This window comes from Nipponia nippon, unplaced genomic scaffold (assembly GCF_047370975.1).
Source record: "Nipponia nippon isolate SJK-2023a ecotype South Korea unplaced genomic scaffold, ASM4737097v1 scaffold_26, whole genome shotgun sequence".
Classification (NCBI taxonomy): domain Eukaryota; kingdom Metazoa; phylum Chordata; class Aves; order Pelecaniformes; family Threskiornithidae; genus Nipponia; species Nipponia nippon.
Window position 1 is genome coordinate 3,698,639 of NW_028262343.1, and position 15,086 is coordinate 3,713,724.

Below are 15,086 nucleotides of genomic sequence, written 5' to 3' on the forward strand. Positions count from 1 at the left end.
CAAAAGCAGTAGAGGAAAGACCTGAAAACTATAAGTTCCAGCTCACCCAGCCCCAGGCCTTCTGCTGATCTCAGCTGCTATCCAGCTCTCCCCTTTTGGGCAAGGTGGTACTTTGTAGATGTTGTGGGACTTGCCAACACTGCTCAAACTCTGTGTTTGGAGAAAGAGTAAAAAAATTATTTCTTTATTTACCCCCCCAAATAACCAGTGACCTCGAAGTATGCAGCTGCTGAGAAGAACAAAATTCCTATGTTTGTATAAAGAACATAGTTTGGTACAAGTGTCCCTTATCAGCATTTCCCCTGGAAATAACAACATAGTCATTGCTGTGTACTTCTGCCATCTTTATGTAGGAAAGATGCAGGTGACAGTGAGAGAAAGAGGAAAAATCCCATCCCACCAGGGCAAAAGAACCTGCAAAAACAAAAGCAGTGGGAGAGGTGGGACCTTTAAATGAGCAACATTGGTGGAGAAAAAAAGCACACAGAAAATGAACATTGAATATATTTTGAAAGTGGAAATACCTCATTTTGCTTCTTTGGCAACTATGCCTGTGTAAACCATAGACAAATAATAGGTACAGAGCAGCAAGTGACAAGTGACAAGCTGTCTTTTATCGGTGGCTTCTAGTTGTGACCATGGTATAAGAGAGCACAGATTCCTGATGAAAATTGAAAAAAAAAAAACCCAGATTCATTAATAGGTCTGTCCTGGTTGAACTAGAGCATCTGGTCAGGTGCTGCCCAATGACATGAATCCATATCTGCATGCAGAGGCATGTACAGATGTACCCACAACAGCACTTTGCCAATCCTAATCAGTTTATTCAGTTGCAGTTGCTGCTGTTTTCTGCCTCTCTAGATCCTTTGCTTGCAGTCAAAGCTGAGGTTGGGAGTAAAAGGCAAAGCTTTTTAAGTCTCAAGATTGACTTGTATTTCTCTGTAGTAAAGAATGCTCACAATTAATAACGGAGGATAAAACCCAGCCCTCTGGAGGAGAGGCTAAACCAACCAATATTCCCCTGAAATCACCATAGCAAAGTCTACGCGTCTTTGACAGCATCTTGTGAACTTCACAGTTTTCTATTCATTAGCTTATTTCAAATGAATGAATCTTATATTTGCAGAGAAGGGAAATTTCTCCAGGTTGCTCTGTTGTCAAGGGAGGATGAACCATGACAGCTCTCACAACTTGTGGGTTTCACCTCTCATTCTGAGAGTACTCGGGTCTCTCCTTTGGCTCTGCAGCATCTGGAGCCATCTTTTAAAGAACAGATATGCTATTTCTCCAGAGGACATATTGACCCTGCACATTTTGCAAACTTCAGCTGTAAATGCTTTTTTATGTCTTAGCACAGCAGTAATTTATATAAAAACTTAAAAATATTTCCTTGCTTAGGACTAAATGGATGGGACACAGGGGATCAAAGAGCTTTAAAATCAAGTGATCATTTGGGCACAATGAGCTGGTGCAGTGTGGAAGATCTCTGGTACTTTTTCTCCCCAAGCAAAAGGAGCTTAAAATTGCTCAGTAGGGCATCTAAGCCACAGTGGGGAAGGGAAGGTGGGGACCTAAACTCAAAAAGCCTAACACTTTCCCACTGTAGGAAAGCCAAGCTCAAGGATCTCTATGGAGATAAAATGTGCTCAGACTGAGATTCTTTACAAGTCTAAAAAGAGTGACGACATATTTTGGCGAGTTGTCTGTACAGATGGATTTATTTTGTGAGCAAAGCATAGAAGAGTGCCCCTTCTATTCCTCCCTCCAACTTCCTTTGCAAATGTACTTTGTCAGAGTGGTGAATTACAAGGAGGTATTATTCCAACCAAAGAGGTCACTTTGTCATGGACAAGGAGGATATGGGGCTTGTAGATTTCCACTGTCCTGAATGACAGACTTTTTCCTTAATTAATGAACTAGAACTAGGGATTTACCACTTTTTGCACAAAATAAGTGCCACCCTTTGCTTTATAGGAGATGATTTAATTTGAGAAATAGATATAGTTCCCAAGCCTTATAGCTGTGGCTTAGTTTGGACTCCCTGTCTGTAGCAGTATTAGAGATCAGTTCACTGCTGGGGGATTGCTGCTCCTTTGTGCTGGTCATACAGTTTGGACCTGTAGACCATCTCTGAAATTCACTCTAAAATATATGCTCCAGGACTCTTGGTCAATAAATGTTATGGCTAAACATGTTTCAGTACGAAGCCACATTTCATGAAAGCAGTGGTTCACAGGAAATGTCTACTTTCCCCAAGGCATCTGTTAATTTCTTTTTAAATGGACATCCCAAAGCCAAAAAGGTTTTGGTCCTCAGACAAAACATTCAAGTGTCAGATATTTTGCTCAGAAATCTGACAGTGAAAAATTGCTCTTGCTGAATTTTTTCCCAGGCAAAATAGTTTCTGAGCAGCTTCAGTGCAGATGCACTCTGTGCTCCAGCCCTGCCTCTGATAGAGAAAAGTCTATATGGGTGATGTATGAAAGTGCTTCAAAGCAATGCCAAGCTCAGGCACAAGTCAAAACATGCTTTGTTCATTAGAACATGGATTAATGGTGGCAAGGAAATGGGCAGTTACATTCACAGCCACTTCCACGCAGTTGCTTTAATGCCACGCACAGAGGCGTTGTTGGAGAAGCCACCCCTCCCTGGGAAACTGCTCTGTGGCTACTCCAGGACACAAGGGGCCTGTCTTTTCTTATGTCAACACATCTGGCCATGGAGGTTACCCTGGCAGGTGTAATTCAAGGTGTAATGTGATTCTGATGGCAATTAGCCTTCACAGGCTGAGTGGTGGCAGGAGAGGGCCTGGTGTTGGCAGCACACTGGGCAGGTCTGGCTGGGGCACTATGCCCATCTCCCTTCTTCAAAATTGTGCCCCTTTCCTTTGCAGGACACTGGTCTGAAGGTCTCCAGGGGAAGTCATCCCAACAGCTACCCTGGGACTGCAAAGGAAATACAGGGCAAAGATTGAAGCCGGTGTTCAACTTGCCCCAGCTCAAGGTTTGGTTGGGTGGGACTTGGCCAGAGCCGGGCTGAAGAGGCTGCAGCTGTGTCCTCCAGAAGGCAGCCCGGCCAGTGGGGATGCTATGACCAGGAGTATAGAGAGGAAATACAGAGACCACAGACCTCAGATCCTTGAGTCTCACAAGAGGCCATGCTTCACTCCATATCATCTCAGATCATCCATATTTTCTCAGAAACCAAAGGTTTTCTACAGCACCCTGTAACAGAGTGCATTGTTCAGAGGAACATTTTTCTGCCAAATGCCTGCCTGATTAGAGTCGTGTAAGCATCAGATTTGTGATGCTAACCTTGCTATAAAGATCAGGACTGTTTCACGCTAGATAAATTTATTCAGTGCCTTTACCTAGCACGACCATTACCTAGCAGTTGGAGCTATCTAACGCACTACCCGGTTGACTACTGGTCCCCACCTCCTGTGTGGCTTCAAATTTGTTTGCCACTAGCTAATAATTCACAGTGGTGCATAACTTCCTAGTATCTGAGAGCTTAAAGACCTCCCCAGATGAAGATCGCATGGTCTTGATCTCTCTTTTATCTAACACTTTTTGAGTCTGTTTATGCTTTTTGGCAGATTATCCTCTGACAATGAGTTTCAGGGTTTGATTCTATGCTGGCTGAAAGGGGATTTGGTCCAGGATTTTTGTTCTTCTTTTGTGTGACCTAGTACTTGTGCTATGAACCACAATGAATTAAGTGATCCTTATTCTCCTATTTCGGAGGCCTCTGACACACCACCTCTGTGCTGCTTCTTTTCCAGGCTGAAAAGTCCACCTCCATTTAACCTTTTTTTACGTGCAAACCACTCCTCACCTCTGACCATCTCAGCTCCTTCCCTCTGTGCTGACTCCAAGGTAGAAATTAACCCCCCCTGGATTTGTACTGCTGCATCCCCTGCTGCTGCCCTTTCCAGAAAGGCCCGGGGAGGCTGGGTGTGCATATGGTTCTGAGCAGGTGGGACAGCTGGCTGCTGAAAAGGGCTGCTACTGAGGCATAGGGTCTTTTGATGTCCCTCCACTCTTTGTGGGTCCAAGGCGGCGCAGCGCCACATCTGCGCTGCAGAAACACAGCACCTCTGTGATGTGCTGTGGAGCCCACAGCTGCGGGGAGCCACAGGCACTGGGGCAGGATGGGGTCAAAAAGGACCCCTCCAGGGCAGCACCCGTTTAACTCCCACCCAGGCACCTGCTCCCGGTCCTGGTCAGCAGGAGACCCCGGCTCCTTGCATGTCCCCTCTGACCACAGCACAGCCCTTCTGTTGTTCTGGAAACCCTCCTGACTGACAGACAGCAACGGGAGCCCTATTTGCTCCCCACAATAAACTGGCCGGTCCTTCCCAGGTGACAGACAGAAGCAAAGTGCTGGCATCATCTCAGGAGGAAAAGCAAGTTTCTGAACTACTCAATGCAGCCACCTAGGAAAGAAATGGGCACTCCTTGAAAGCTGTGGAAATTGCTGCTGGAAGTGACGTGGCATGTCTCTGCCTCCTTGGCTCCAGCCTAAGCATCGTCCCCAGCCAGGGGCAGCAAGGCTGGGCATGGGACAGCATTTATGGTGCTCAGAAATTTCTCTTTGTGGCATCCCAGTCCTGCAGTACTCCATGCTGCCTGACTGAAGGGTAGGTATTTTCTGTTCTGGGTCTATTGTTATGGCAGACAAGGGCTGAAAGTCCTTGGCACATGTGTCTGCCACCATCCAGGCAGCTTCCAAGACTTGCTGGATGCTCCTGACCAGGTGGCATCAGCACCTGGGCCTCTGTTGTCTGCCTCAGCCCAAGCAAGCTATGGTCAAAGCTGGACTGGGGGGGCAGCAGGAACGCCCCCTGAACTCCTTGCACTATTACAAGTCGTGATTTTAAGAGCTTGTTTTCTCCTGTGTACAGTACAGGTTAGCTCAGCCTGCACTGAGTTTTCCCTTCTCCATTTTTCATGACCTCTGACGTGTACAACAGAAAAGAGAAAATAAATTGAGCCTTTCAGAGGCGAAATATAAAAAGTCCTGAAATGTTTTTGAAAAAGAAACAATATGTTAGCCTTATGTGTGTGCAATTTTCAAATTATTCACTGAAGTCCAAGCTACAAAGTCAGTGAGATATGCAAGCACCACTGATGCGGTCTCCTGCCCCACTCTGAGGGCACCAATATGCAAGCAGCTATAGTTAACTAATGAAAAACAGCATTGCAGTGTTGCTGGAAGATGCAAAAAAAAGGTGGAGTCTAAGAAAAAAAAAAAATCTTGTATGAAAACAATGTTGAGAATGAGACACATTACTTTCCAGCTGCTTTTTTTTAACTTACAGTGTGATGCAGTAGCACACATTTTTAAGATTTTAAAATTTCTCTTAAAAGCAGCAGGAAAATATATTCAGCAAAGCACTATCTAGAAAGTAAGAGATTAAAAGCAATCTCTAACTGAGGATCAGGATCCACATTCTATTTAAAACAGCACTTTCATTATTATTCATAATAAATTGCACACAAACACATTTATGAGCTGAAAGTGTGTTTTAGATTGTTTTACAAAGCAGGATTCCATATGGCAGCTGAGGTCCAGAGCTGGGATGACTCAGGAAATCGAGAAGATGAAAAGATCAGCACAGTTTATTGAACAGGTCTGAAGCATCCTCAGCTTCATGGATTGAACAGGCAGACTTAGTAACTGGCAGAGCTGGAGACACATTTTGCAGTAGCTGGAAGTCATGACTACATTTTTCAAAGACTGATTTTCTAGTAAGTAAGCATATACTACAATCCAGCTCATATTAAGTTTTTTTTGTATGTGGGATTTTATATAGGGAAATAGGCAATAGGAAGTCTGATTGATTATAGATGTAAAATGGCTCTGCAGAAAGCAGGTAATAAAAAAGGCCAGAAAATGGACATGAAACAAATATCTTTATGAGACTTAGGAGGTTGGAAGCAACTTTTTGAATGTTTTTTTTTAGGTGATAAAGAAAGCAGTAAACTCACCTGTTCCACACATATGAAAAATAGGTAAACATAGCACTCCTCAAACTGGGAATTACTTGTATTTACTCTTGACTGTATTTCTACTTTGACAATTGATTTTCTTGTCTTTGCTTGCTGAAGCAAAAGCCAACTTCTGTGCAAACCACCTGCAGTAATCACACACGGAGGAGGCCATGCCTCCCTCCAAAAGCCCTCTGTGATGGGCTTCAGTACGTGGGGCTTCAGTGTGTGGGACTTCAGTCCTCAAAAAGGCAGCCATGCAGTCTGAGTAGAGGGTCCCACCTGCCTCAGGGGGAGGGAAGCTCTTCCTAGAGGTGCCCACCTCTGTCCACAGCGGCATCCCATCCTGCGCTGCCCAATAGACATCGATGACTGCCTTGCAACTTACTACTGATGAATGAGAAGGCACCTGCTTTATTTTGGGGCATTAAGTAGAAAAAAGTTCTACCCGTTCTTGTCAATTTCTCTTTTCATGGTGATTTGGAATAAATTCATTTATTTCAAAACTTGAAGAATATAATACAAGAGACCTTTGGTTTCCCAAAAAAGTTCTGATCTCTGCCTCTTCTTTCACAGTGGTCCAAATGCACAAAAGAGCCTTCCCAAGTTGCTCTGTGAGGTTAAGAGGCAATCTTATTCCCTATCAAGGCCTGATGATAGGATCTAAAAGCAATATCAGCCTTTACAAACATGCGTAAGTGTAGCTGGGAAGAGATGTCAGACTACCAAGCAAAACAGCAAACAAAGGTAGGTCTGTGAAAGGTGTGTGTGACTGCAGGCCTATTCATTGCCATCTTTAGATCGCTAGTGAGCCATGACAATGATCAGTCTGAACTTGAATGAGGTCTTTGGGTATTTCTGCAGCATAACTATGGATTGCACTACCTTCCCCATGCAGTTTCCAGAGCAAAGACAGCTCTCTGGAAGAGGCAAAGGTTTCCTCCAGCCGCCTCTGCAAGTCCTCATTTCCTACAGACAGGCAACACACAGCTCCTCTGGCTGTCCTACTCCCCAGTGCCCTGCTATCCTGAGCCATGCTTGCTTTCTCCTCTTCTCAGCATAGGTACAGCGTGCCCTCGATGGCACTCGGGGGACAGTTGTGCAAGCCTGCTAACTAAGGCATGGCGAGCTGTGCCTGGGACCAGCGCATTGGGAAACGCCATCCCCAGCCCCAGGCGCAGCGCAGCGCAGACAGCACGCCCCGGCCATGGGAAGAGCAGCTCTCATCATAGCCTCACAAGAGCCACAGCAGCAGATGGCGGCCGGTCCGCCACCGCCTCACTTCAGTGTCAGGCTTGCCATTTTCTGTGCCACGTGGAAATGGAGGGAGCGAGGTGGCTGAGCTCCATGGGTGGTGACATCAGCTCAGCAGACAGGCTTTGAGAGGAGAGCAGAAAATGCTTCAGCAAACAAAGAGAGATTGTGTACAGATCAGCAGAGCAAATGAAGAAACAAAAGAGCACAGACATAAGGACTTACACTCTCTCAGGGAGCCAAGAGACAAATGCAGAGGGGAGGCAGACAGAAAGCCCAAGAGCCCGTAGAATGCCTCAGCCAAAGCAAAGCAGAAGAAAAGGAGGTTTGGGGAAGCCACCAACTCATCTCAAGCAGGGTCAAGCCCCCAATTCAAACCATGGCATGTAAAGAGGGAGCTCTTGGGGAGTTTGTTTAAGCATCCAAAACTGAGTTTATCGGAAAGAAAGGAAAATGTACTTTGCTTCCTCTCATTTTCACAGTTGTTGCTTTATTTCATATTGCTCTTGGCATTGCATTTTAGCTGGCGATCAAGATATCCAAACCCCATTCCTGATTCTTTATTCAGTTCTACAGTTTTTATGTGCACTACATCATCCTCTGCTCTGAATTTGCCTGGTACAGAGCTCTGGGTAGGAGATTTCCTTGTGAGCTAAGCTTGGAAGCAAAGACATTCCTGGGCATGCAAATCCTCATGGAAATGTGCGGCTGGTGGAAGACAAAGACAGAAGGAAGTCCTAAGTCTGTAGAGGAAGGAGCTGCAGTTACCACCTTCTGCAAGCCTTTTCCTCCTCCCTTGATAGGGTATTTAAATGAATAAGAAGGGCAGAAAAAACCCAAGGGAAGGGAGAGCGACATGGGAAAAAAAAATCAGGCTCAAGAGCAGCAGAGCTTTTGGTAGAATTAGGAAGCTCAGACTGACATCTGCAGCCTTCAGCATGCCAGAAGCTATGTTCCTACCTACAGCTGTATGTGTGCCACCGTGAGAGTATAATGCCTGGGAAATACAGTGAGTGTTTGCGTCTTTTCCAATTTTCCATTTGGTCCAGCCCATTGAATGCTTTCCATATCCTTTCCAGCTCTGCATTCCTGCCTGGGGCTGGGAAACACACTCTGACATTGGCTTTGGGAAAAGGAGAAAGAGGCGAGGGGAACCTGGTCCCAGATTCAGCGCTGTCCCTTTGTATGTCATAGGTGGAGAAGGATATCATTTCAATGAGCTGCTCTTGTCACATACTTCTCATTTTTCCCTTTTCCTGTCTTGCTTTCTGGCTGAACCAGGTCCAGATCTTCAGTTAAAATGAATCCACAGAGCTCTCTGACTGTGGCAAAGCTACAAATGCCTATTTGTAGCACTAGGCTCTTAATTACCACCTTCTCCTGCTGTGTTTCTCCAAGATATGCAGATTGCACTCTGCAGAGTCACAGTGCATGGGAAAGCACCACTGGGGATCCTCCATGCAGGATCTGTGTGGGGCATCTGCAGGCAATCATAGAATCATAGAATCCTTTGGGATGGAAAGGACCTTTAAAGGTCATCTAGTCCATCCCCCCTGCAATTGGCAGGGACATCTACAATAGATAAGGTTGCTCAGAGCCCCATCTAGCCTGTCCTTGAATGTGTCCAAGGATGGGGCATCTACCACCTCTCTGGGCAAACCATTCCAGTGTTTCACCACCCTCATTGTAAAAAATGTCTTCCTTATATCTAGTCTGAATTTACCTTCCTTTAGTTTAAAACAATTACCCCTTGTCCTATCGCTATTGGCCCTGCTAAAGTCTGTCCTGCAGTGGTTTTTGTTTAACTGCAGCCTGACCTGGAGCCTATAATTATGTTGCTTTAATATAACTATATAGAAAGAATATTATATAACAACAGTGCAACAATGTGTAGGCAAAGCAACAATAGAGAAAAGACCGTATAAGGAGGGGTGAGAGGTCAATGTGCCAGGGCTGTGGGGTTTGAGGAGATGAATGCATGGACAATGGTCAGTCCCATTCACCTGCTACAAGTGCCTGCTTCTGCTCAGCGCAGACACAAAGCCACTGCTAGGACCCACCAGTGCTCAGGACCTTGACACAGATTGAGCCGATGGCAGATGAGTCCAAAAAAGGCCACAGTGGCGGTGCTAGCAATGTGTCTGTCTGCTCAGGGAGTGCTGATGCCATGCTGAACCCCCTGTCCTACGGCTGGAGGGTGGTGGAACAGCCAGGGTGGGCACAAAGCGTATGGGTGCCAGCAGCTGATGGGCTCTGGTTTGCTCCAGGAGGTGCCTTTTACCTCCCAATGTCTGAAAAATTTGCAGTCAGTGGATGCTCTTTTTAGGTTTTGCCCCAAGGGGTTTCTCCTCAAATCAACATCAGAGGCTGCTAATTCATCTTCATTCCTCTTAGATTCAACAAAATGAATTTATTGCTCACAGTCTGTGATGCAGATACAGTCTGAAAAATTACATTATTACCATTCTTGTCTTTTTTACAAGGGCAGAATTAGCTTCTGGCATATTTTATTTTACTTTAATTCGGTTTATATTATTTAACCTATTTTATTTTATTTTATTTGGTTTATATTATTTAACTTATTTTATTTAACTTATTTTATTTTATTTTATTTTATTTTATTTTATTTTATTTTATTTTATTTTATTTTATTTTATTTTATTTTATTTTTTGCCTGTGCATACTGTTACTCTGCATTGAATACAGCAAGGACCCTGGCTGGCTTTCCATTTTTCTGTCTCTTCCTTTTAGCAGATGGACAGTGCTCAGCAAGAAGCTCTGACCAGTATAATCACTGCTGCAGATGGAAGGCTGCTCACAAAAAGGGATCAAAGAGAGTATTCCTGTCATGGCAGCCATTAGCACAGGAAGTCTGGATGGCTGAGATGTCAGAATATTTTGAAACCAGATTAGGAAAGAGATGCAGCTTTGGACATCGATGCCTATATCTGGGTTCTAATTATGGGGAAGAAGGACTAGCCGGAGGGTGCCGACCACATAGAGTGGTTCTGCTGGTTTCGTCTTAATCCACTTACTCAGATCTTTGTGTACAAGATATCGATGTATGATGTTATTATCCCAGTTTGCTGCTTGCATCAAGGTCATTCAATTAAAATTATTCTTATTACAGACACCTTAAAGCCTGATCTTGCAGAAAAGAGGGGACATATAGCCATAAAGAGATGCCATAGTCTGAAATGGTAACTAGCAGGTAAAGTGTTCCTTGTAGAAATTGTATCCTTTCAGTGTGCTGAAAGGTAGCACAAAATGCACACTGCCCACATATTCGCACAAGACAGGCATCCAAATCTCTATCCAAATCCAGGTCAAAGGTGAATCTCGCAAATCTAAATCCAAAGCCGGATTTACACAGCTCTAAATTTAATTCACTATACCAGTAAATGCTCTCAAGAGCTCAGACATCTTGAAGGCACTGCTGCAGATTTGAACTCTAAGACACAAGACTGCTTTTCCCACACAGCACTGTAGCAACAGTAAATCGTGAGTGTGTGATGAAGCTGTACATCTTTGTCTTTTTTTTTAACAATCAAGTTACTCTTTCTGAGGGAGAGGCTTTGCAATGCTGGTGCAATTCCATTAAAGCTTATTTTGCTTAAATTCCTATATCAGATTAATTTTCTTAGGTATAGCTGTCAATAATAAATTGTGTAAAAGAATCTAAGCCTTGTTTCCCAGTAGCTCTTAGCACTGTTAATGGCTTCTACTGTATTTATTGTGATTTTTTTACTCTTACACATCCCAAAGACTCTGTTCAGGTGACTTTTGGCTCTGGAGAAGTGAGCCACTAGACACTAAATAATTATTCCTGCAGATACAGATGGTAAAGATCCTGATAAAGGTCTGAAAAGACAATAGGGAATATGTGAATCATCAAGAAGAGAAATATTCCAAAATAGACACAAATATTGTATTCAAAAAAGGATAATATCTTTTTTAAACTTAAATTCTATAATACGTGAATGAATCTCAGTTTGCTCAAAATGTCGCTATTATTGGCTGGTCATGCTCTTGTAGACATATATGGAAAAATTTCACACATATTATTACCAAGGATCCTGCACTTGGGTCATAACAACTCCATGCAAAGCTATGGTCTTGGGGAAGAGTGGCTGGAAAGCTGCCTGGCGGAAAAGAACCTGGGGGGGTGTTGGTTGACAGCCAGCTGAATATGAGCCAGCAATGTGCCCAGGTGGCCAAGAAGGCCAATGGCATCCTGGCTTGTATCAGAAATAGTGTGGCCAGCAGGACCAGGGAGGTGATAGTGCCCCTGTACTCAGCACTGGTGAGGCCCTACCTTGAATACTGTGTTTAGTTTTGGGCCCCTCACTACAAGAAAGACATTGATGTGCTGGAGCATGTCCAAAGAAGGGCAATGAAGCTGGTGAAGGGTCTAGAGAACAAGTCCTATGAGGAGCAGCTGAGGGAACTGGGGTTGTTTGGCCTGGAGAAAAGGAGACTGAGGGGAGACCATGAAAGTAGGTTGTAGCAAGGTGGGGGTCGGTCTCTTCTCTCAAGTAGCAAGTGATAGGAGGAGAGGAAACAGCCTCAAGTTGCACCAGGGGAGGTTTAGGTTGGATATTAGGAAAAATTTCTTCACTGAAAGGGTAGTCAGGCATTGGAACAGGCTGCCCAGGGAAGTGGTTGAGTCCCCATCCCTGGAGGTATTTAAAAGCTGTGTAGATGTGGTGCTTAGGGACATGGTTTAGTGGCGGACTTGGTAGCGTTAGGTTAACGGTTGGACTCAATGATCTTAAGGGTCTTTTCCAACCTAAATGATTCTATGAACATTAATTATTCCTGCATAAAGAGCCTGGAGGAATGAGAGGAAAGAGCTGCGCAGAACAAGCTTTCAGAGTCTTCTCAAATAGTATAAGAGGAGAGACAAGAAAAAGAATAAATAAATACAGACATTTTGAGGCAAATAGCCATCTCAGGGCTGTTTATATAAATAATGATAATGCGAGCCCTCAGCTGTGATGGTGCTGCAGATCCTAGCTAGAGGGAAAGTATACTCTGAGCAGAATATGAGAGAAGAACAGCTCCAAGAGGAAAAAGATATGTATAGTTTGAGTTTAAAACCAGAGCTCATTTACATTAAGAGATCAGTCAGTGTGAAAATACATTCTGCAGTGCTAGCCCATCAGCAAGTAAGCTAATTGAATGCAGAGCGAGGGAGAGCATTGGTGGCCTCTCTCCTTTTTTATCTGCAGCACAAAGCTTGCAGCAGCTCCAAGATCCCCCTCTCTGCAAACGAAGTGCCTTCAGAGCAGGCAACCGCCCAACTGCGCCCAAGGAATTTTATCTGTGAGTGTGTAGCATCTTTGAAACCGATTTGCCTGCTTCTGAGCAGGGCTTGGCAGCACACTGTAAAAGTGGCTGCGGTTCACAGCCACGCAACTGCTCACTACCGACAAGACCGTGTGGGTCCGGTCCCCTGGCCCAAGCAGGGTGGGAGTCACAGTCACACTGGAGGTGTAGCAGAGGTGGCTACGCACAGTGCTGTGAGCTCCCTAAATAAACATGCTTACATAACATGTAAAATCGTCCCATCTTTCCCCTAGGTTTTTTTTGCAGGAACACTCACAGGAAATATCCTGTTGATGGAGATAAAAGGCTTGATTTACTCTGTTCCTGATAATACATAATTGCTTAATCGCAAGCGCATAATTGCTTAATCGCAAGCATATAATTAAACTCCATTGGGAAGGTTACAGTGACAAAGATTGCTGAGTAAAGATGAGTTAAGAGAGGCAATCTTTGCATCAGCTAGAACAAGGGGAAATGCACTAAAAAGCCTGAATGTTTGGCAAGAGCTGTGGAGCCACTGGGCAGAGAGGCTGGAGTGACACAGACAGAGGGAGAGGAGATTTTAAAGTAATTTTAAATTCATTCCTTCACTAAACTGAGCTGCTGGTGGAAGCAGCCTCTCTGGAGAAGCACTTTTTGTGTGATGAGGAGGCCACTGAGCTCAGCAAGCTCTGGAGAAGCCTGCTCCAAGGTGCCGAGCACTCCCCCAGATCATGCCAGGATGTGGGCCCACATGGCCCCACCAGCCCAAGGCTGCACTGACCCTGATGAAGGTTGTTCGTGCAGATAGCATGGGGCCATCGAGCCGGGCGGGTCAGGGGACCATCAGTTGGCCTAGGGCTCTGTAACCAGCTGCATAAATGCAGGGCAACTGTAGCAGACCCGTGCCTGAAACGGCAGATTCAGTGGGGAGCCACAGCTCCCCAAAACAGAGAAGCCACTGGCTCCTACAGTGCCCATTCTGTCCTCCAGTGTAGGAAACTGCCTGAAAGGAGCAAACAGAAAGCCATTCCTCCCAGCGACGGGAGGCAATTTCGCAAACAGGTGCATGAGTCATAACTCCTTTTATTGAAATCTGCTGTTCAGTCATCTGGAAGCCAGCAGTAAAAATATTTTTTAATTCCTTCATCATTTAAATTCCGTGTCACTACTGCATTAGGCACCCGCAACAAAGGAACAGCAGTTTGCTGAGACCATCAGAGCCTTGTGTGCATGTCCACAACTCCGAGGTTTCCTTAATAACTGCATAAATGAATGAAGACCTGTTTGCACATGGAAGAGCACTGCATTCATTTTCATCAGTGATGATGAAGGAAGTCTGAGAAGTTAAAAAAAAAAAAAAAAACCCTTTGATATACAAGAGCCACTCTGTTCCTAACAGAGAGAAGACAGTCAGTTCCAGTTTGGGGGAGCTGGACTGTAAGTGCAAGTAAAGAGCGTCATTTTGCAAACAGCAGAGAAAAAGAAGAAAAATCTCTGCTTCAGAAAATGGTGCTTGCTTTGAGCTGGCAAGAACTATTTCAATAACAGGCTGTGGAGAATGTTACTTCAAAGTTTTGGAGTCGATGGAGTTTTGGAAGCAGTTGCTGAAATTTTGTATCCAAAAGTGATTTAACTTCCTCAGTAAGTGATGTGTACAAATGGCACACACCACTAAACCACATGTGCATGCAATGTATGAATTCCCACATTCCTGACTTCCCATTCCAGCTTTAACATTTTTTCCAGTGCAAAAAGAAATGAATCAAGCTTGCAATAGGATGTATGTATAAATGCCAAAGAAAAAATAAAATCAGCTATTATTTGAAAATTACTGAGCCTGGAATACTTTGTTTAGATACTTAATGCCCTCATAAATCCTTTACACCATTGTGAGCAACCAGCTAAAGGTGGAGCTCTTTAAGCCAAAGCTATTCCAGGTTCGTTTGGCTTTTTCAGTAGTATGACCTTTTATAGTGACCCAGATGGTTATAAAATCATCAGGATCCATGGGGCAAATTCTTCGTTCCTCTGTGAATTGATTTCTTGTGGTGTGGTAATTCATCCGTTTTAAAAACATCCTCATTGCTCCTGCCAAAGAAGAAATGTTGTAGCCAAAAAATGTGGGGACATGCTGGAGAATACATTGCCCATTATTTTTCTTTGCCTCAACTTGCTCTGTTAAGAAAGAGAGAATTGCTGGGACCATATGGAAGCAGAATAGCAACAGCCTACAGTATATGAAGTTTCTGCAACAAAGCAGAATTCCTCTCATTCAGCTTAAAAGTACAATCAAAGCATCTGGGGCTGGGGTTAAACCACAACAGAGGGCTTGTCAGCATAATTATGGCAGGAAAAAATTTACCAAAACAAATCTTTACTTAATGAATGTCGGTAGCTGTCATCTTTAAAATTCTTTAGATACAATATAGGAAGAGAACGAGACAGAGAACTGTTACATCTTGTTTAATATCCTAAAAATAACACCATGTTGTGGTTTAACCCCAGTCAGCAACTAAGCACCACACAGCC